The sequence below is a fragment of the Xenopus laevis genome, chromosome 6S, assembly GCF_017654675.1.
Source record: "Xenopus laevis strain J_2021 chromosome 6S, Xenopus_laevis_v10.1, whole genome shotgun sequence".
In the NCBI taxonomy this organism is placed as follows: domain Eukaryota; kingdom Metazoa; phylum Chordata; class Amphibia; order Anura; family Pipidae; genus Xenopus; species Xenopus laevis.
Genome location: NC_054382.1, coordinates 92,808,094 through 92,831,994, shown reverse-complemented (window position 1 = coordinate 92,831,994; position 23,901 = coordinate 92,808,094). Strand labels below are relative to the sequence as shown.

Genomic DNA, 23,901 nt, shown 5'->3' with positions numbered 1-23,901 from the left:
ATGAGAACAGATCAGTCATTGTCAATATTATTCTACACTTTTATACGTGCACATATGCATTCTCTGCATTGGAATTGCTGACTTTTAGGGGACTATATATTAAAGTTCAAGTTTCTCTGGTTGAGTTTTAAGGGGGAATAACCCCCCTAAGTTACTAGGAGCAGCTTTATGCTGCCCCTGGTCTCTCAACCTGCATAATTAGGGAAAACCCCAGAGCAGGGAGTAAAGCAGTGGCATCAAGAACATATACAGTATATACAGAAGTTCAAGCAAGCCCTGATTTCTCGGGCGGGCGCCCCTAGGCCACGCCGTCCGATCGGGTGCCCCTAAGCTGCACCGTCCGATCGCGGTCACCCTAGGGGGTCACTGAACGCCCCTAAAAACAAATGCTCTGTAAGGCTTACATGTATTGTTATTGCTACTTTTTATTGCTCATCTTTTTATTCAGTCCCTCACCTATTCATATTCCAGTCACTTATTCAAATCAATGCATGGTTGCAAACTGGAGAGCTGCTGAATAAAAAACCAAATAACTAAAAAACCACAAATAATAAAAAATTAAAACCAATGGCAACTTGTCTCAGAATATCATAATCTGGTGTACAACCCTTTTAATGAACTGGATTTTTCTGCTTGATACTGCTTGTTCCATCTGTGGCCAATTTTTTTCCATGCAGCTGCCACTGAGCCAATGAATACTGTAAATAAGAAATTGTTAAACTGGAATAACTGGAATAACGTTTGCAATAAGTAGCTAAAATGTAATTTACGATAGGCTAGATCTAAAGTACAAACACAGAGCTGTGCAACTGCTGGCTTGGTTCAGGGTCATATCTTCTATACTGGAACTAGTCTACTGTTCCAAAAAGCTTGTTGGATAACAGAAATATTATTTACAGAGTTTTGTTAGAATCTCAGCGGGCAGAAACTTGCATAACATCACTGCAATGTAAAACTAGTCATTAAAGGGATACTGTCATGGGAAAAAAAATTTTTTCAAAACGAACCAGTTAATAGTGCTGCTCCAGCAGAATTCTGCACCGAAATCAATTTCTCAAAAGAGCAAACAGATTTTTTTATATTCAATTTTGAAATCTGACATGGGGCTAGACATTTTGACAATTTCCCAGCTGCCCCAAGTCATGTGACTTGTGCTCTGATAAACTTCAATCACTCTTTACTGCTGTACTGCAAGTTGGAGTGATATCACCCCCCTCCCTTCCCCCCCCCCCAGCAGCCAAACAAAAGAACAAAGGGAAGGTAACCAGATAGCAGCTCCCTAACACAAGATAACAGCTGCCTGGTAGATCTAAGAACAGCACTCAATAGTAAAAACCCATGTCTCACTGAGACACATTCAGTTACATTGTGATGGAAAAACAGAAGCCTGCCAGAAAGCATTTCTCTCCTAAAGTGCAGGCACAAGTCACATGACATGGGGTAGCTGGGAAATTGACAATATGTCTAGCCCCATGTCAGATTTCAAAATTGAATATAAAAAAACCTGTTTGCTCTTTTGAGAAATGGATTTCAGTGCAGAATTCTGCTGGAGCAGCACTATTAACTGGTTCATTTTGAAAAAAAAAATTTTCCCATGACAGTATCCCTTTAATAGCTGACTGGAAGATCCAACACAATTAGAATTACATCTCTTGGTCTTGGAAGTGGGACAGCGATTCAGACTGAAAGGGATGTGCAGTGTCATCACTATCACTTAATTTCAAATACAAATTTGCCATATTTCCTGGGATAAGCAAAAGTAAACAAGAAAATGTATTAAATAAATAAAGACTAATGATGATAAAATGGATGTTCCTTTCGACTAAATTTAGTAAGTGTGACGGTTTTTTAGAAGCAAATTTGCAATTATCTATTATTATCGCTGTGCTGTGGTAGTCACTTGTAAAATTAGTAATCTCTAGCTTTACAACTGGCACAAATGAGCACAGTAATTTGGCGCTATGGCAACCGTGCTCCTAAATTGTTCCCTCTGATCACACATAACTTCCCTGCGCACAAAGTGGAAAGAAGGATGAATTGTTCCTTTCCATTTGCTGTTAGGCTCACATCGCAGCGACATGGAAATAAACTCTGGTTAAAAAAAGGCCCTTGTGAATATTGCTTTGTGATAACATTTATATGTAGAAGCACTTGCAAACGTTTATGCTCTTGAACAGGATCTACAAAAAACTCTGAGGGTTAGATTCTGTCACAATCAATTTTACATCAATTGAAACCTTTTTTTTTTTCTCTTTTGATCTTCAAGGTTCAAGGAAGAGATGATTTAAAAGCTTCCAGCATTTATTGAAACTCCTATGCGGGCATGTTCAGCTCCTCTTGAATTCATATGGCTTTATGCAAAATATGAAAAATATGGCATGTGTTCATGTAAATTCAGAGGCTTAATTAATAACTAAATCAAGAACTGACATTTAGGGGCCGATTCAATAAGGGTTGAATATCGAGGGTTAATTAACCCTCGATATTCGACTAGGAATTAAAATCCTTTGACTTCGAATATCGAAGTCGAAGGATTTAGCGCAGATAGTTCGATCGAACGATCGAAGGATAATTCCTTCGATCGAACGATAAAATCCTTCGAATCGACGATTCGAAGGATTTTAATCCAATGATCGAAGGAATATCCTTCGATCAAAAAAAGTTAGCCAAGCCTATGGGGACCTTCCCCATAGGCTAACATTGAGTTTGGTAGCTTTTAGATGGCGAACTAGGGGGTCGAAGTTTTTTTTAAAAAGACAGTACTTCAACTATCGAATGGTCGAATAGTCGAACGATTTTTACTACGAATCCTTCGATTCGAAGTCATAGTCGAAGGTTGAAGTAACCCTTTCGATGGTCGAAGTAGCCCAAAAAAAACTTCGAAATTCTAAGTTTTTTACCTTCAAATCCTTCACTCGAAGTTAGTGAATCGGCCCCTCTGTGCTTCTGGGGGTCATTTCTTTTCTTATATGATTCCCAAAATGTCAAATGCACATGTGCACACAACCCCGGGGACAACCCATGTGCCAAAAGGGAGGAAGCCTACCAGTTTCTGGGACTCCTAACAGGGAACCATACCTTTCTTTTGGATCAACTATGCCAAGGAAATCTTTGAAAGATTAATTGGACACTGTCATCATTAAAAATGAGCAATTTAATTTCTGCCAGGTTCTATTTTCTGGCCAAAATTATTCTTGTTTTATTGCAGGGATTCTAAATATGTTCTCAAATAAATATGTTCTCAAATAAATATGTTCTCAAATTAAAAACTGGTGCCCCACAGGACTATTACACTGTTGTTTGGGATCTCTGTTCCTGAGTTAAAAATGAGGAATTTATATTATAAAGCCTTACAAACTAAATATTTGGAATCTGAATGTGTAATTTGACAGAAAATTACCAAAGTAAAAAATGAAATTGATAAAAGCACAAAATGTACTGAAACTGCCATTATTCTTATTATTAATAGGCAAATGTCAGTATCATTGTAATACAGTGCTATGAATCTACTGTTCTACAAAATGTGTAATGAGTTTGTTTTATGGCATCTTCGCCATTCTTCAATTTGACCCAAATTCAGTAAATTTGACAGATATCTTTAAAGAAAGGGCACACATAAGAATTTCTATGCAATTCTTCTCAAGCCTTGACAAATTAGACAAAGTTAAACATTGGCCGTTGTAAATGCAATGAACCTGCTGTAGATCTGCTTCAACTAATCAAAATAAAGGGACTACATATTTTTTTTAGAAATCATTAGTTTTGTTGTATGCTTGCCATTTAGTGTGATATTATTAATGACTTTAAAAGGCTTTTATACTGTATGTCAACACTGGACAAATTTTCCCCAGTGCAGTGCAGCAACCAGTGAGTAGCTTTGGTCCCACAAATGCAGAGAGGCCAGTGAAAAGCAAATGACTGATAGTAATCTGTTACTGCCAAAGTACAAATCTGCTCAGTGCTGTTAACAGTGACTCTGTGAATGGCACAACACACAGTGGGGTGCATAAGGGCAGATACACACTTGGAGATTCAGGGAGATTTAGTCGCCTGACGACAAATCGCCTCTTCTTCGGGGAACTAATCTCCCCGAACTGCCTTCCCGCCGGCTAGAAGTTTCCTCATGATGCAACTTTGGGCGACTTTGGAAAACAAAGCGCTCAGAGTGCCATCCTGCCGGCGATTTAGATTCTAGCCAACGGGAAGGCAGTTCAGGGAGATTAGTTGCCCGAAGAAGAGGCGATTTGTCGTCGGGCGACTAATCTCCCCGAATCTCCTTGTGTGTCTCTGCCCTAAGACATTTTATGCATTTTGGATTCAGCGTGAAGTTCTTAATTAGATTCGATTAAGGCCTACAAACTGTAAAAAAATAGATTAGCATATGATTCTGATAACAATAACATTTCAGAAACTGCAAATGAAATCATGGCAACATGGAGAAACAAAGGAGTAAATAAAAGCATTCTAATTCTATGATAATCTTTATGGTGATGGTCCTCTTCCGTGTGAATGTACCATAATACCTAAATTTGAAACACAAGTCATAAAAGTATGCCAACATAGGTGTAAATTTACATCAATATATTACTCCATAACACACACACTTAAATATTCCACCACTTTTAAAACATTTAAAACTACTTGCTGATTGGTTACAATAGTTTACAGCACTGTTGTAAATATGCACACTGTCTTTCATAAAACACATTCCAGGATTAAGATTGTCCAGAATAAATATTGATTAAAAGTAGAAAGGGAGGAAGCACTGTGCTTAGTGACTGCTTAAGTGACCTTTGAATTTTGATACCTGGGAAAGCTGATGCCACAAATTGTGCTAATAGCTTTCCAAAATCTATATTTTTATGTCTATAGGGAGGGGCATATAAAAATAGATATCTCTTAAATTTCATTAAATCCCACAGCACCTAACTCTGTTGAATATAGGGTTGTAAACAAAATACTCTTAAGCATTTGTGGTATGTGTTGAAATCCAAACACCGAATTAAAACAAGGATTTCATTTATTGGTTAACTCAGAAGCTTAATATATTCGGCTTGAAAATAATAGTTCAGTAAATATCAGTAGGCACAGGACAATTTTATTTTACTAAATTTTTTTAAAAAGTATTCAAGCACATTTCTTTACAGGGAATAAACTATTTCATAGAGAAAATCACACAAAACACATAAGCTGTAGAACAACATTTTACAAAGTCAGTGTTTGTATAGTATGTTTGGCATTGCAATAGCATTTATCAAGTGGTTTTGATTTTTAAATCTTGTGATAAGCAGAACCCATGCACATTCAGTAGTCTGCCTTATAAACAATAGTCATAGTATAATTATACAGGTATGGTATCTCTTATGCTGAAAGCTACACATTATGGGAAGACCATCTTCCATAGATTTAATGGTAAACAAATAATTCTAATTATTAAAAATTTCCTTTTTCTCTGAAATACTAAAACAGTACCTTGTACTAAGCTGCATGAATCCATATTGGTGTCAATATCAGTTCTGTTGGTTTTGTTTAATGTTATAAATTATTCGTTAGCAGACTTAAAGGTCGATTCAACCCCCCAATTAAGAAAAGCCCCTACCTACTAAGCTACATAGGCGCAGTTGGAGCAGTCTTCTGGTTCCTGCCGACTGCGCAAGCTCCAAAATTGCCAGAAAATGCAGATGAGGACCTGAATTGTCGAACAGCACCCAAAGAAATCCAAAGATGACCTGAAAAAATCGGAAGAGATGGTGCCACCAATCTCCACTGTGCTTACTCTGCACTGTTAGGTGAGAAATATTTTAGGGCCATTTTGAGGGCTACTGAAGTATGTGGTGGGGGGAAGCAGGGAGGGGGGACTATATAGGTTAGTAGGTAGGGGCTTTTTGTTTTGGGGAGTTGAGTTCTACTTTAAGGTATGATAAACTAAATTACAGAAAGGTTCCAAAACAGATCGCATACATGTATTACATTTTCTGCACATAAAATGCATATACTTGCCTCAAAAAAAATAAGCTGAGAAGAAACATCATTTTTAAAATATGTTATTTTATTTAAAGGGATACTGTCATGGGGAAAAAACATTTTTTTCAAAATGAATCAGTTAATAGTGCTGCTCCAACAGAATTCTGCACTGAAATCCATTTCTCAAAAGAGCAAACAGATTTTTTTATATTCAATTTTGAAATCTGACATGGGGCTAGACATATTGTCAATTTCCCAGCTGCCCCAAGTCATGTGACTTGTGCTCTGATAAACTTCAATCACTCTTTACTGCTGTACTGCAAGTTGGAGTGATATCACCCCCTCCCTTCTTTCCCCCCAGCAGCCAAACAAAAGAACAATGGGAAGGTAACCAGATAGCAGCCCCTAACACAAGATAACAGCTGCCTGGCAGATCTAAGAACAGCACTCAATAGAAAAAACCCATGTCCCACTGAGACACATTCAGTTACATTGAGAAGAAAAACAGCAGCCTGCCAAAAAGCATTTCTCTCCTAAAGTGCAGGGACAAGTCACATGACCAGGGGCAGCTGGGAAATTGACAAAATGTCTAGCCCCATGTCAGATTTCAAAATTGAATATAAAAAAATCTGTTTGCTCTTTTGAGAAATGGATTTCAGTGCAGAATTCTGTGGAGCAGCACTATTAACTGATTCATTTTGAAAAAAATTTTTTTCCCATGACAGTATCCCTTTAAGAGTATGCCACTGGATATTTGCATTCAATTGCCCTTGTCCCATATATTCATATCTGCTTAATTTTGTCACGTGTGCCTTTCTTAATTATCAAAGCCTCTCCAGATCTTCCTTTTCCTTCATTATCTCCACACTGCCTGTATGAGATGAAATTTTAATATTCGCTATGCTTTTAATGAGATTATGAGAAACAATGTTTTCTATCATTTCAATAGAAATTGCAATAAATCTATAACTTCGGTATTTACCAACAGATAAATCCATTTAAACCCCTAGAGAAAGAAAGGTGAAAGGCACAATCATTTAACTTCAAAAGAACAGCAGATTTAGCTTAAAGAGGATACACATGCAAAACAAATAAGTCGAAAATTTTAGACATTGGTAGCAAGTCGTTTTTAGTAGGTCTCTATTTTTATAATTCAAAGTTCTTTCAAATTAGCATAATTGATTAAATGTCTCGGAAATGTTCCCAGATGATACTGCAAATGATTTAAGCAGTCTGTAGAAGAAGTTGTCTATAACGACACAATGTTCAGTAATTGGCAGAGTGGGCCACAATAAACAGCAGTCTCCTAAGAAACCATAAGTGCAGAGATAACTATATAATAATTAGAGCTTTACTACTGTTGCATTGAACTATCTGAATGGCAAATCTTGAAAACAAGCTTTCTGTGCTTTGTAACACCAGCAGTGTTATTATACACACACACACAACGACTTTTCAGGGACGTTCCTCTCATTCTGGTCAACTACTGCTTATGGCCCCCACCTACAGGGTACTTTTCCAACAAGTGGCCGACACTATGGGGGGTATGCCCAGTACAACTCTTCTTTGCTGATTTCGCTACTGCTCATGTGCCCAGAAGCAGAAGTGGCCTAAAAACTTGGCATTGCCCCCTCCCCAATTGATTCTACTTTTCCTTCTTGTGCCGAGCGTCAGTCTCCCACCTACTCACATCGCAATCACCAGCCTACCCATCTGACCAATAGAATTTTGCCATTCAGTAGTATCAAATAACTCGTCACAGCACATGACAAACACACCTAGAAGTTAACAGGCATGCTGAGCTTGATTATGTGGCCTTTTTGGTTTCCTTGGGTCTAACCTCCACCATCAAACTCCACCAGCTTACTGTAGCTCAGGCTACCACATTTGTAGCACACTTTAAGGTTGATACCTCTTTCAGTCTCTTGTGTGAAACTATAAATATTTCAGGTTTTCAATTTTTTTTACTATGTTAGGATTGCATAATAAATATAAATATAAACAAACAGAGACCTGATTTATAAGAAATATAAACAACAATGAGAGAGAAAGGGAGGAAAAAGAAACATGAGAATTTATGTTAGACTTCCACATGCAAAATGAATATGGAAAAACAAAATCAAAAGAAGATGTATATAGAACAGAAATAACTAAACAAGACAGGGAAATGCCTAAGGGGATTTGAATTTTCAGTGCAATCTACAATGATAGAAGAGTTGCAAATGAGACATGACATGAAGGCAAGACGAGAGAGTCTTTTGAATACATCTGCTTTTGAGAAAGATTACAAGGCTTAAAAACTGCATCACCTAAAGAGAGATTAGCACTGTGACTCACTGAAACAACTCTCTTACAAGGAAAATGATACATCATTATTTGCAATATATTTCACTAGATCGTTATTACAATAAAGAGTTCAGATTATACACTGATTGAAAAATTTCTATTGGAAAACTGGAGACACAGTTTTGGCACTTTATCATGCCTTAAAATAAGGCATCAGCATTGCTTACAGGGATCAAAAAAGTCAAACCTCTGATTATATAAGAGTTTATTATATGTGAAATTATTTTCCTCTTTTGTCTGGGTCAGATTTTATTTTTTATGAAGCCTCTTGTAAAATTCTGTTTAAATTAAGAATCTTTTACACTGAAATGTTTTGCTACTTATCAAAGGGCATGCAAGTACACCATCTTCTCTCTGCTAAACAAATGGAGAAAGTGAAATGAAGGGAACGGAGAGGGCAGTAATAAGGCAGCGCAGCATGATGTTATATTAACAACCAAATGTCTTCACTTGAATTGAAAGCAGCTATTTATGGTTCTGTGTATGTGAAAAAACATTTATACATGACATTTGTATAGTTTGAAGTTTAGTACCAGATTCCTGCCTGATCAATGCACAAGAATTTAAGCACCACAAGTTGCTTGATTACACCTCTTCTGGGTTATTTTTTAGAGCATTTGAGCTAATGAGATCTATAAATATATATATATATATATATATATATATATATATATATATATATCTTATAACTAATCTCAGATACAAACAGATAAGGAAGGTTGCATGTAAATTCCATTAGATTTGTTTAGATGGAGAGGGAGTAGTAACCCGCTCCATCTTCTAGCTCTGATCATTCCCATTTACAGTTAGGGAATCACAGTGGTGGCCAATAAAAAGGGCACCCATTTAGGAGTTTTAACTTTGGGAAATAATTTTCAGGTAAAACGGAGTCCTTGTATAAGATATAATGAACTAGTAGCATTCTTAATAAGCCAGAGCAAAGTCCCTGTAGGTCAGGCCAGACCAGATCAGGAATGACTTTGACGTAATTGGGCAGTTTGAAGAGGAGATAGTGGAGGATCTTTGTTCATATAAAAAAAGATCAATGCACCAGAGGCTACCCCTTTAAACTGGAGGAACATGGCTTTCATTTGAAGCAGTGTAGGTGGGATTTTCCAATGAGGGTAGTAAGGCTGTGAAATGCCTTGCTGGGTGGTGTTTTGATTACAGATTCTATTAATGTCTCTAAGAGTTTGGATGACTTCTTGAAAAAACATAATATCCAAGTATATAGTGGTCTAAAGATCTACAATGAGGGGCAGATTTATCAAGGGTCGAAGTGAATTCAAGGGAATTTTTGAAGTACAAAAATTTAAAATCCGAAGTCATTTTTTGGATACTTCGACCATCGAATACTACAACTTTGAATTTACTTCGACTTCGATAAGAAATAGAAATCTTTTGAATATTCGACCATTGGATAATTGAAGAACTGTCCCTTTAAAAAAACTTCGACTTCAATACTTCGCCAAATTAAACCTGCCGAAGTGCTATGTTAGCCTATGGAAACCTCTAGAGCAGTTTTCTAAGTCTTTAGAGGTTGAAGAAATATCCTTCGATCGATCGCTGAAATTGTTCCAATTGTTCGATTCGAACAATTTAATCGTATAATCGAACGATTTTACTTTGATCGCTCGATTGCCAAATTCGATATTCGAAGTCAAATTATTTTAATTCGATGGTTGAATTTCGAAGTATTCTTTACTTCGAAATTCGACCCTTGATAAATCTGCCCCTTAGTTTAGTATACAGTAGGAATGCTTTATATATTTTATTCGTAATATATATATGAATTTGTCAACTGGTCTCTATAAGACGTGTGTATATTCTGGGGGTTATTTGGAGGGGTTGAACTTGATGAACTATTGTCTTTTTTTTTAACCCAAATTAACTATGTAAACAACAGGACCTCTAAAACCACATTGGTTAGCCTCAATGCGAGTCTCACTTTCTCTCACTCTCAGATTGTCAACTGTAATGAGCAAGGACCCTCACCCTACTGTCCACTAACATGATGTATTTGCTATTCTGGTAAAAAAATGTATGTCTGTATATGTAAACTGATAATCTTGCATTTGTATTCCATTACCCTGTAAAGTGCTTGGGGAGATGGTGCTCTATAAATAATAATAGAAATTTTAAATAACATATTTTTCATTGTTGAAGTATTGTACCTCAACAATGCTAATCCATTCAGAAAATATAAACTTCCATTTGTTCATTATTCCTAGCTGGCATGTTTCTTACTATATAATCCCTTATTCATACAGAGAAAGCCTTCAAGTGAATTTCCCAAGGGTGTATAATAGCAATGAAATATATAGAAGCAATGATTGTGGGAAAACAACCTGCCTATTCTGAACCCTAAAGGGATAGAGTAGGAGTATTAAGACTGCTAAAAAAAATAGGTTTTGTTTAGTAACTCGGTTCACCACATCTGGTTGACTCCGTTTTCTGGTACTGTTAATCAGGACACTCCTTACTATCACCATTAACACAAGGCTTTTAGGGGGTTATTTAGTAAAACTAGTTTTTCTCTCATATTTTACCAGAAACAAATTCAACCTCCTCCTCTCCCAACCATGAAGTTGGCTTATTTTATGATTATTTCAGGTCGAAAACATCGGATCAAAATAAAAAAAAAATATATAGAATTTTTCGAGCTTACAAATAAAAACTTGAAGATTTTGATTCAAATTGTACGACTTTATTGAATTGCCACTCAAAAAAACGGAATTTCTTGAGTTTCCAAGTAAAAGCCAGCATCAAACATCCCAAAATTCGCAACGGTTAAAAAAAACACCAAGACACATTTAGTTTTAAATTCCCAAAGTCTTTATTAAGAAATAACTTACCGATTCTCCAGTTGTGCGACCCTTCAGAAAAGGCGACAGGGTGACAATCCATTGTACGGCACTCGATTTCTCCTCCCTGCCATCTATAGGAGATAGCCTGGGAGGGGAAATCGAGTGCCGCATTATGGAGCGTCGCCCTGTCTGAAGAGGAGCGCAAGCGGAGAATCGGTAAGTTATTTCTTAAAAATGTGTAAGAAGACTCTATTTAGTTGAGAAATGCTGGGGGGGGGGAATCAAAAAGTTATAGTCACTTGTTTGACTAAATGAGCAAGCAAATGTCCTTATACTCATGTTGATGTGTCCTTATGGACCTTATGGCTCAGATTTCACCTGTCTTTATAAGAAGGACATTCTGTCACAGTGACCATGAACCCTATCAGAAGCCCACTGTTTGGAACACTTGTTTTAAAGCCTTTTAATTTATAATGAGACAAAAAACCTAAATAAAGAACAACAAAAACAAATACTAGTACATTTAAAGTGTCAATTAATAATACATTATTATTTTATTACATTATTATTATTTGCTTTATCTAAATCAGTTGGGTGTATGAGAACAATCCTAAAGGGGATTAAGACTAAAATATTTGTTTTTGGAAAAAGCATCTTTGTAACATTTATTTGCTGTGATTTAGTCCATAGACGATCATTTGTAAGAATTATACGGTATATTTATTTGATTTGAGAGTCGATAAAAGCATTGTAATTTAGCTAATGTTATTTTAAGACAAAATAACAAAAACTTGATTTCAACAAGGCTCAGCACTGCTGACCATCAATTAACATAGTACAGGTATGGGACCTTTTATCCAGAATGCTCAGGACCTGATGTTTTCCAGATAAGGGATCTTTCCATAATTTGGATCTTCATACTGTAAATATACCAGAATATCATGTAAACATTAAATAAACCCAATAGGATGGTTCTGCTTCCAATAAGGATTAATTATATCTTGGTATCTTTGGATCAAGTACAAGGGACTGTTTTATTATCACAGAGAAAAAGGTGATTATTTGGATAAAATGGAGTCTATGGGAGATGTCCTTTCCATAATTCGGAGCTTTCTGGATAATGGGTTTCCAGATAACCAATCCCATACCTGGAATATTCATCAAGCAAGATTTTACATGGTTCCACTGAAGAAAATGTCAGACCACAAAACATTTTGAATAGCTGAGTTTCTTTAGCTGTGCTGTGTTCCTCTTATTGCAAACATAATCAAGTTGATTCAGTTCAGTTGTTGCAGTCATTACATACAGAGAATTGATTTGGTGAAGTTGTTGAATTTAGATTCCTATCTACAGCATGTGCAGAAGAAAAAGATATTAAATGTCATGTGTGGAGTCCTGACAATGACATAAAATCAATGAGAAAACACTGTTAGTGCATCATACATCAAACGTTTATTTTTTGTGTGTTGTACACAGTGAGTTCCCAAGACAACTTTCAATGTGCACTTTATTTGATTACATTTTTGTACTTTTTTATTTTTATATTTTATTTATATTTATCTTTCTAACCTGTAATTTAAACTATATGGTTGCTGGGGTCACTGATGCCTGTGGTTGTATGGTTGTAGGCAAGCTGAGAGAGGCAAATAGGGGTCCCCATCTGGTCCCCTATATTGCACATCATTCAGACACACAAATTACAGAACACTGGCAGGAGAAGGAAGAAAGGAGCCCTGTTCTAAGTTCTGTGCTCTGCACCTTGCACCGTAATTTTAGTTGGGCAAAAGAACACAGCTGAGGCCTGGATCCATGAGCTGAGGAAATGAACCTGAAGCCAAACAGTAATTTTCTTTGGTGTCTAACACACATTAAAATGACAAAAGAAAATGCTTTAAACAGTAAGAAAGGTTTGCACTTTGTACCTATTATAAGTTACTCGTTTCTTATGTGAGAAAATATAATATTCACCTATACAATAGTCTGTTGATCTGTCTGTCTTCTGTAAAACTTATTCTAAAATCTGAGACTTTTGTAGACTTTCATATCCAGTGTATTTCATCAATAGATTACTTTTAGTATACACCAGTCTCTACATTCAGCTATGCCGGTGCTACAAAGCTGCAACTTAATTGATTTTTACATGGTGAACTGTAGTTCCTTCACTGAGGTTATTTGCTTTTCTTTGCAGCAATATAAATAGGTAGCATAAAAGGATGAACTTGATGGCCTTGTCTTTGCTTACTATGTTAATGTGATGCAAACAGCATGATACTGTATTAAACCAAGCAATGATGTTTGGTTGAAAGTCAAGTTATTCCTGTATTAATAATCAGATTATGCACATATGTGTCAAAAATGTGGCAACCCTTTTACAAGCAGTTTTCTTGTCACTCTAAACCTGTGCATGTAAGATGATTTCTGATAAAATGGCTTGAAACAGAACATCACATGGATTGAAACAGAACATCAATCCGGATCCGTTATGATATACTGCCTTATTAGTTATGTCCCTGCTGCTGCCTCTATAGTTAATTCCCCTCAAATGATGCTCAGATGAGAACTAAAAGTCAAAAGAGTATTTAATTTCTCACAAAGAACCTAACCAGAATGTAAGTCTCATATTTAAGCTTTAGTGGACTTAAAGCAGACATGATTAGAAACCCAAGCAAACAGAATGCTAAAGGAATGCTTTACAATAGAAACCCACACACATCCTCATGGGCTACTTGAAATGCCATCAAGCCAACCTCCATGGGTGTAAGGTGGGCAGTAAAAACTAGGCAACCGGCAACCAAATCTATGGACCCTTAAGCTGGCCATAGACACAAAGATTTGATTGTATGAATTATTTTGTTCCATTTTCTGGCCGTATGTGGAGTGTGCCAACATTTTTCGTGCCATGACGGTCGTTCAGACAATCGGACAGGTTAGAAAATTTCTGTCGGCTACCGATAATATCTCTGCGTGTATTGCTGATCTGACGATATCAGAGGGAGACTGTCACCAGCTTTGGTCAGACATATCTTTCGAACGATTGCTGTCAGGGGCAGAACATGTCTGATCTGTTCTTTTACTACTTTATTTGATCTGAATGGTTAGTGGCAGGTCGGGAGATGGCACCGAATGATTGTTCATCCGATATGAAGGTAAATCTGCACGTCTATGGCCACCTTTATTTGTAATGAGCCTGTAACAGTTAGCTATAGCAATGGCTACAGATAAACCTGAAAATGGTAAGCATTCCACTGCCATCTGTGGACCCAACTATACCTTCCTAGAGCCAAATTTACCAGTACACTGAACTGGCGTGTGAGAGGAATGTTGCTGAGGATAACTGTTGAATACTAAAGACCCCAAGTAACTCTTTTACTAGGCTTTTCTTACTTTCTGTTTCTTGTTAATTATAAAACTATCTACCCTGTACACAATGCTATACACTGTTATGTGTAATACTTTCAAGAAATTCTGTTATGTTACAACTCTTTTTTTGAAAACTTAATAAAACTAAAGGGAGATACAGTATATAGCTGGGGCTTGTTGTGTCTATTGCGAATAATGGAATTCTAAACTTCATATAATCACAAACATATCTTAATCCTATTCCTGTGGGACAGTTGTTGAGGTAGAGAAGAAATTGCAATAGTGAAAAGGGCTTTTTAACTCAATCAATTATCCATAGAGAGAGGTTTCTCGATAGAGCTCTCCTTGAGCAATTGATTCACAAGGCATTCAACAAAGTCTTAAACATATGCAGGATTAAATGACTGCAGGAAGCTCCACTTATCAAAAAGGAACTGCAAATACAAGTAATACTTTAATTTTGTTACTGAAACTGCTGCTCCTGTCTCTCTTTGATGCAGAAACCAGCCAGGCAATACTGAGATCAATTAAAGGCAAACAAGCTTTCTGCATGTTGTGAGCTTCATGTAACCTATATGTTTGTTTACACAACATTTTATTCGAATTTCTCATTTATTAAATATATAATGTAACAGTTAATTCACAAAATGTTATCCTTTTTCTATCACATGTATAGGTGAGGGCTCAGGGTCTTCTTTACCCATAAAGGTTCATTTACAGGACAAGCACACGGGCAAAGTCAGGCAAGAACACCTAACACATTGCACCAATGCTGCTCTGATAAATTGCACAATTGTGCACAACGTAGAAATTACGGTGTACAAGGTAAACTGCATTGAAGAGGTGTTACTCCCAGGGTTCCTATAGTGTGTTGCACCGGCACACACACACATCTGATTTGAACCTAGTGAATCACATGCAAATTATATTATTGACAACACATGCATCAACACACTGGAAGATTTTTGCTCAGTTTTTGCACATTTTTACAACTATACACCAGAACCCCATAATTATGCACTATAACTTAACCGCTATTACAAAATAAAGAGATATTAAAGTATTCTACTCAGAATTCTCATGCTTTTATAAGTTTACAGAAAGACTTCTAATATCCTTATTGTTTTCTGCATAATTTGTGTTGGGGGCCTAAGCAGCAAGGTACCAGTTTCAGAAAAATGATTTCACTAATATTTAAAAAAAAAAAAATCCAAAAAAAAAAAAAAATAACACCAATTAAATCAAACTAAAAGATAAGTTTTAGATGAAAAATTCTCAAAGCTAAAAGAAAGACAATGTTTAATTTATAGAATTTTAAAGAAATTTGTAGGCATTTCTCATTACTAAATCTAATATACAATGTAGTTCATAAAGTTCTGTATGGTTACATATGTCAGAACCCAGCAGGACTATTGGTACAAGCCAGTAGCAGAGTTTTGGAGGGCAGTCTAGCTGGGGTTTCCTCCTTATTGCAGTCAGAATGTTCACAATGTGATCTGTCTCTCTGAGTCTCTTTTTCTAAAAGAATTCTTTGCAATACATCCCCCCAGCTCAAAATTCCACTCTATACTATCAGGTCACATCAGGCAAAATGGAAAAGAGTCACCCTTTTGAGCAGCAATCCTCTAACAATTCTTTAATAAATCACAACTGTATCCTATATCATTTTAACTAAAGTTATTTCTTATGCAATTTTTCTGTGCAAAACCCAACTGTTTAAAATACTGTAATATGCGTACATTTTATTAGGATTCTGTATGTTATCCTAGCATTTTTTAGGTTTCTGTAATAGGAATCATACACTATAAATAATAGTCATTTACTCCTTATTAAGGAGGGCAAAAAAATAAATAGTGGATTGCACCCTGCCTTGCACATAGTGAATTACCCCTTTTAAGGCTAGAGTCAGACCATGGAAATAATTGTGGATTCTCTGCAAGGGCAGAATACACTGCCCTGGAGCTTCCCTTGTATTCTGCAGGGCGTATTTGTTGTTTTTTGGCGACCAAATCTGCAGTGTCTGTTGGCACTCAAACAGAAACAATACTTCCGGGTGCGGGCAGAGCAGGAGCGGAGCAGCAGTCGTCTGGCCCTGACCTAAATGTTCTGCGAAATCCTACAAAAAGTCTTGGGGTTCGTCCCAAACTTAATCCTGTACAGACTTTACTTAACCTTCTTCAAAATAAAACCAGTGGTAGATATTTTACATTTTCGGTTGGTTCAAAGAAAGCTTTTTTTTTTTTTACTTTTGCTTTTTATTCTAATCTGCAGGTGGAATCGTACAGCCAAATATAGCCTTTGTATTGAAAAGGTGGCAGGGCTACTTGCAGAAAATAATTACTTGTAAGCTTAAAATCAAGCTTATTTAAATGCATTGTGTTTTTTTTAGAAACCTGCTTTTTACTGAAGCAATATTTTGGCAGAGCTAGTACTGTCCTGCTGATAGCAAGAATCTGTCATTATAGTGTGAGAGCAGTGCTTATGTAGCACACGTTAGTTAGGCTTTCTTTTATTCAAAGGCTCAGGAAATGCTGCAGTACATGTATTAAATGCTTGTAATTCTTACATTTATTCTAATTATACACAATCTGACCCAATATTTCAACTCAAGAGAGTCATTTTATCATTGATTATTTTTATTATCTTACCTATCCTTACTATGATTTCGTACAGTTTCCTTCATCTCAATGAAGATCAATAGTGTATGAAGATTTTAAATATATTATGCTTTTGATTATTTACTTGTTTTTGATAAACTACTAAAAAATTTGAAACCAAAACCTGACCCACTTTTCTTTGTTATACAGTACTTTATTATTATACAGTAATTTATTATTATTCTGTAAAGCATCACATTTATTTAGAGCAGATAAGCTTTTATATATTGTGCAACAACTATCCAATTGTCAGGAGCGCCCGATGGTGCTCCCTTCTCCGGCGGCATTGCATCCAAGATGGCGGCACCCCTAAACCAGGTGGGATGACGCCGGTGTGATGACGTCATGCGCCCGGCGTGAAATTCGATGCCCAATTGTAGGTTTTGTTTTGAACATTTTTGGTTGTTTGATAATTCCTGTTATATTATTTCCTGGACTTTTGACCCTGCCTGAACCTCAACTCTGATATTATTCTGCCTGCCTTTTGGACTTTTGCCTGGACTTTGATTACGATTTTGCCTGAACCTATTTGTACCGCAATCTTGGACTTTAGCCCCTTAGGCTTCCTCCTTGGTCCTGACTACTCCCAGCTGGGAGCCGATAGGCCCCCTGACACCGATGCAAGAGGATATGATAAGAAATATTGCCTAGAAAACTTAGTATCTGACTCAAGTCATTACAGCCCTCTGTTGAAGTTTGTTAAATGCACCCAAGGTCTCCTTTCTTCCAAATGCAGAGAGACCAGACAGCCTCACACTTTTCAGACCACCCCTAAAGGTTTAAAGCGCCATTTAGTGAGGAGCTAAATATTTTGAAAACAGTCTCCAATGGGTTGAAAAAGTGGCACCCCTAGACTTCAATGCATTAGATAAATTTCTCGCTATTGGTCAGATTCACCCATCAATAGCCCCATCTAATCAGTTGAAGCATAACAATCAGGCTCAGAGTTAAAGGCTACCCTTTTGGCGACAAGCCAAACTCAGTGTAGCCATAGTTATTTACTATAAAATCTTGTGCTGCTTCTAAAATATACTCCTATTACCTTCAATTGAATAACCTTAAACAATAAAGTAACTGAATACCCAATAAGTTTTTCTGTTGGGACCATACTTATTTTTCAGCACGAGGCACATTTGCACCCATGCAGTAACCTTAGCAATTGGTCAATGATCAGCTTTTTTTGAGACTGCTGTAGGTAGAATAATGAAAGCAAACAAATGGTTTCCTTGGGTTACAGCCCTGGTGCAATTTGTTTCACTGTGTATAAATAAGCCCTAGTGCATTCTTCCTTGCAGTTAAAGACTGGGCAATGGCGCTGCAATTTCAATGTACTTTGCCCCATTTCCAAGGCAGCAGATTTTTCTGCAGAATTGCTTCAATGTGGTGGCAGGCATATAATGTTCACCACAGTGACCCATAATAAACAGGAAGGGTGAGCTTAACCCATTTATTGCTTGTGATTCCAAAGCTCCATATTCATTTTCAGTTCTTTGCTAGAAAACTGTTTTGTTTAAAAGCAGTCTCTGCATACTATAAGGGGACAAATGCAATTTCAACCCTCAAAGAACTTTTGTTATATTTACATAGTTAAATGGGTTGAAAAAAAGTCCATCATATTCAACCCCTCCAAATGAAACCCAGTGTCCATACACAAGCACTCACACTGACCCCTCTATACACTCACGTAAACTATATATACCCATATCTATACTAACTATAGATTTTAGTATCACAATAACCTTTGGTATTATGTACGAACGGGAGGACGGTACTCCAGTAAAAAACAGGTATTTATTGTTGAGTACTGCAAAGATACATAGGCCTTATGCATTTCGGGAACACCTTCCCTTAATCATAGGCATCATTTGATATTATGTCTGTCCAAAAAATCATCCAAGCCATTCTTAAAGGCATTAACTGAATCAGCCATCACAACATCACCCGGCAGTGCATTCCACAACCTCACTGTCCTGACTGTGAAGAACCCCCTACGTTGCTTCAAATGAAAGTTCTTTTCTTCTAGTCTGAAGGGGTGGCCTCTGGTGCAGTGATCCATTTTATGGGTAAAAAGGTCCCCTACTATTTGTCTATAATGTCCTCTAATGTACTTGTAAAGTGTAATCATGTCCACTCACAAGCGCCTTTTTCCAGAGAAAACAACCCCAACCTTGACATTTTACCCTCAGAATTTAAGTCTTCCATCACTCTAACCAATTTAGTTGCACTTAGTCTCTGCACTCTCTCCAGCTCATTTATATCCCTCTTAAGGACTGGAGTCTAAAACTGAACTGCATACTCCAGATGAGGCCTTACCAGGGACCTATAAAGAGGCAGAATTACGTTTTCATCCCTTGAGTTAATGCCCTTTTTTATGCCAGACAGAACTTTATTTGCTTTAGTGGCCACAGAATGACACTGCCTGGAATTAAACAAAAACCCCAAGATCCTTCTCAGTTAAACTCCCAACACACTGCCATTTAGTGTATAACTTGCATTTATATTATTTTTGCCAAAGTGCATAACCTTGCATTTATCAACATTGAACCTCATTTTCCAGTTCGCTGCCCAGTTTTCCAATTTAGACAAATCACTCTGAAAAGTGGCAGCATCCTGCATGGAACCTATAGTTCTGCACAATTTAGTATCATCTGCAAAAATAGAAACAGTACTTTCAATGCCCACCTTCAGGTCATTAATAAACAAGTTGAAAAGCAAAGGACCAAATACAGAGCCTTGTGGTGCTACAACTCCTTGTAGTCTATCTTTAGCCAGTTCTCTATCCAAGTACAAATTCTATGTTCCAGGCCAACATTCCTTAATTTAACCAGTAACCTTCTGTGTGGCACTGTATCAAATGCTTTAGCAAAGCATTTAGTTATAAATTTTTAGTTATAAATATTATTAAGTTTGAGAACTGTAAGCACAGGCTATGAGTGCAAATCTCTACCATTCTTAAACTGGTTGTGCAACCATCAGTACATTAGTGAGGGTAAACTGTACAGGTGCTAAATTAAGGCATGCTGAGAGTTTTAGTTTACACGCAAGTGCTTTTTTTCCTACTTAAAAAACAAAATATTTTTCAATATTAAAAAGCTATTTTTTCTGTTGCACACATTCCAATGAATATTCACCTTAGCACTCTCATTGCACCTTTATGTTCTGAAGACATATAATCACCTAGCCATAAATGTGTGAGGGGAGAAGAGTGCACAGCACAGTGACAACTCTACAAGTGATTTGCTGAATCCAGCCAAAATAACCCTGTGTTTTAAGCTCAAAATGATAAACCACCATAGCAACAAGCTTCTGATACATTTAGAGAACCACTTGATTGCATAAGCTCCAGTGGCTAGACAACTATTAATACATTTGGATTTTGAAGTTATGTGAATTTTTTTCTATTCCAATAAATTCTATTTTCTATTCTAATAAATTGGAATGTACTCACAACGTCTTACATTCCATCAAATAGATTTGTTATTATGTGAGTGATTGGTCAAAAACAGGGGCTTGAACCCAGATAGTCAACAAAAACAACTGTCGAAAAGTGGAATTAGTCTTCAGAAAAGACACTTACCCTTCTTGTCAGTTAATCATTTTCACTCCTTAGGTTTCGTTGGAAATGTGCAGAAAAGGAAAGGCGATATCAGCAGTGTTAAATGTTCTGCAGAGAAAGAGAGAACAGTCAATGCACTCTGGGGATATAGGGTTTAATAGTCATATTGTTGGAGATACAGTAGTTGAGATGTATTTTACTAACTAATGAAATGGTTTACATGAAATTAGCAGTCTGAGAATTGTACAGTTCAACCATTGCAAAATGTCCAACGGAATATTTTTTAAGAAAAAAACTGCTAGGGTCGAAGTGAATTCGAGGGAATTTTTGAAAAAAAATCGAAATTCAAAGTAATTTTTTGGATACTTCGACCATCGAATAGGATTTCGAATTACGACTTTGAATTTACTTTGAATTCGATTTGAAGTAAAAATAGTTCGAATATTCGACCAACGGTTTTAATTCGATCGATTGCCAAATTCTCTGAAAAAACTTCAAATTCAATATTCAAATTCGAAGTATTTAAATACGATGGTCGAATTTCGAAGTTTTTCAACTTATAAATCTGCCCCTAAGGGTCGAAGTGAAAAATCTGAATTTTCTAATTTTTTTATGGTTTAAAATGTCAAATTCGACTAAGGAATGATCCAAACTCGATTCGAATTGGATTTTCGAGATTTATCAAAATCTGACCCTTTAAGAATTCTAATTTGACTATTCGCCACCTAAAACCTGCCAAATTCATGTATACGTCAATGAGAGAGGTCCAGTGACCAATTTGAAGATGTTTGCAGCCTTCCTGACATTCAAGTTTTTTCGGAGAATCGAATCGAATTTGATTCAAGTTTTTGGGTCGGTAAAATTCGTCTGACTTTTACATATTAGATTTTTTTTAAGAACCAGGTGAGTATCCGCACTCCAAGGCTCAATGTATCTTTGAGGGTAGGGGTGCTCAGTTATAAAATGTATAAAAAAATATCTTCCAACTGCCTCACCTTTTGTAAAAAAACGTTATCTTTTTATTACATTGTATCAGTGTCCTAATGAGGACCGAAACGTTGGATGCTGATAAAATGTAATAAAAAGATAATGTGGTGTGCCAGTTGGAATGTAACATATAAGAGTACAAGGTCATGCGTTTGACCCAGTACAGAAATATTGTCTGAAACCCAACTGAACTCTGCCGAACACATTTTTTAAATTAAAATGTCTTTCTCATTTTTGTGAAGAAGTGTTTTGCGTGTGCCTGTAAGCAGCGTGTAACAGATGTATTTCTGTGTTCACCATTTAATTAGTGAAATCTGCATTCTGTCAAGCATTTTTTTTAAATTGGATCAACTAAACTTTGATGGATAATTTTAAAATATGACTGAAAATTGAAATCTTACTAAAAACTTGCAATATTGCAATTTTGGAAGAAGGCCATTGTTAAAGATTGAAAATCCTCTTTGAATGTAATCCCTGTGGGCATTGTTTCAGTGCAGGCAGTGGCTCATCAAGTTAATAAAGCATAATAATGTCACTTACGCATCAATGAATTCTGCTACGTTATACAATAAATGGCACAGTATTAAAAGAGACATTTGTTCACGAAAAAGTACAAATTTCTTGAAAGGAAACATTCAAGTTAACTAAAATGAACTTAGAGTTGCTGGAGACTCATACATTTCAGTGAAATAAACAGTGTAAATGTCATTGTATGTGCAACTTACAGGGTTTGTTGTGCAATTCAATGTCACCTTTTTTTTACATATTATTGTATTTAGAGTATTTATAAGGGCAACATTATTAAATAGTCCATTGCTAATCTTTCCGCCATGAAGATGATATGTTTATGTCAGTGTATAGGTTCGAATTTGTAGAGTAATTTTACATACCAAAGAGACAAATGGTCCGATTGTGATATGTACAGGCCAATTTATGTGCAAACTTCTGAATTTATCCTCCAGTTCTGATACTAACAGTCATTCCAATGCAAATTCTAGGCTCATGGGTATCTGTAAACATGTAGCAATTTTTTTTAAATCAACTTACCTATATAACTTCCTTAGTTAATATACTAATAATAATCTTTAGGGGCATATTTATCAAGGGTTGAATTGCGAATTGAAAAAACTTGAAATTCAAATTCAAAAAGACCAACCGAAATGAAGTTGAATTTTTTTTTTTTTTGGTCAGTTTTCAATCGAATAGGTCCGTATTCGGCCAAATTCGAATCGTATGAATCAAAGGAATAGCGCATTCGATCGAATTTGATTCAAAGTTTTTCCCAAAAAACCTATGATTTTTCAAAGTCCACCAATTGTCCACTAGGAGGTCGCCCATAGGCTATTCGGCAGGTTTTAGATGGCGAATGGTCGAAGTTAAATTTTTAAAGAGACAGTATATGATAAATTTTCGATATTCAATATTTTTTCAAATTCGGATCGAATTTGGACAATTCCCTAGTCAAAGTACACAAAAAATAGCTTGGAATACAAATTTTTATCATTCGAAAATTCACCTCGACCTTTCATAAATCTGCCCATTAGTGTAGCGTTGCCTCAGATACGGTATGTGATGCCTGGCCTTCCTTTACATTTCTTTGGGAGACTTTATCTATCTGTATGAAAATGATATTCAAACACACATACTCATGCGAACAAAATGTTAACCTTTCCCTTTGATTCCTTTGAGATGACGCACATTTAATATAACAAAAAGGAAATCATTTTTACACCTTCATTAAGTCCTATACCAATATATATATATATATATATATATATATATATATATATATATATATATATATATATATATATATATATATATATATATATATAGCTGTCCTGGGGATACCAGGAGTCATAGTTCAAGTAACAACTTTTCCCTGACTAGGAATTAACCTCATATCCTTTATTGTTATATGTTCTAAAACAGCTAATCTTGGAAAGTGAGTGTCATTAGTAGATACTTGTGTGTGTGTGAGATTGTGTGTTTGGTATATGTGTGTGTGTGTGTTTGTGTATACAACAGCACAGTTAGCAATGCTCTTTAAAGAAGACACAAGGACACTTTGCTCCTTATATAAGAGATGTCCATGCAGACATTTACATCCAGCAATTTACAAAAACGTCTACCTCTGTGTTGCCACTGAATTACTCTTGGTTCACAAATAATCCACCATAATGGACAGAGCAAAGGGGGAAGGGAGAAGGTTTGTACTGGTAAT

The 23,901-nt window shown here is 36.2% G+C and overlaps 1 protein-coding gene across 2 annotated transcripts in view; it reads right to left on the bottom strand.

Annotated features, from left to right (window-relative positions):
- Nucleotides 1-23,901, bottom strand: part of dlgap1.S (discs, large homolog-associated protein 1 S homeolog) — a 307,453-nt gene that overhangs the window by 190,401 nt on the left and 93,151 nt on the right. For both annotated transcript variants that reach the window (XM_041567834.1, XM_041567833.1), the window contains exon 4: nt 20,712-20,798. The gene's annotated coding sequence lies outside the window, so the exon portion shown is untranslated. The remainder of the gene's footprint in view (nt 1-20,711; nt 20,799-23,901) is intronic.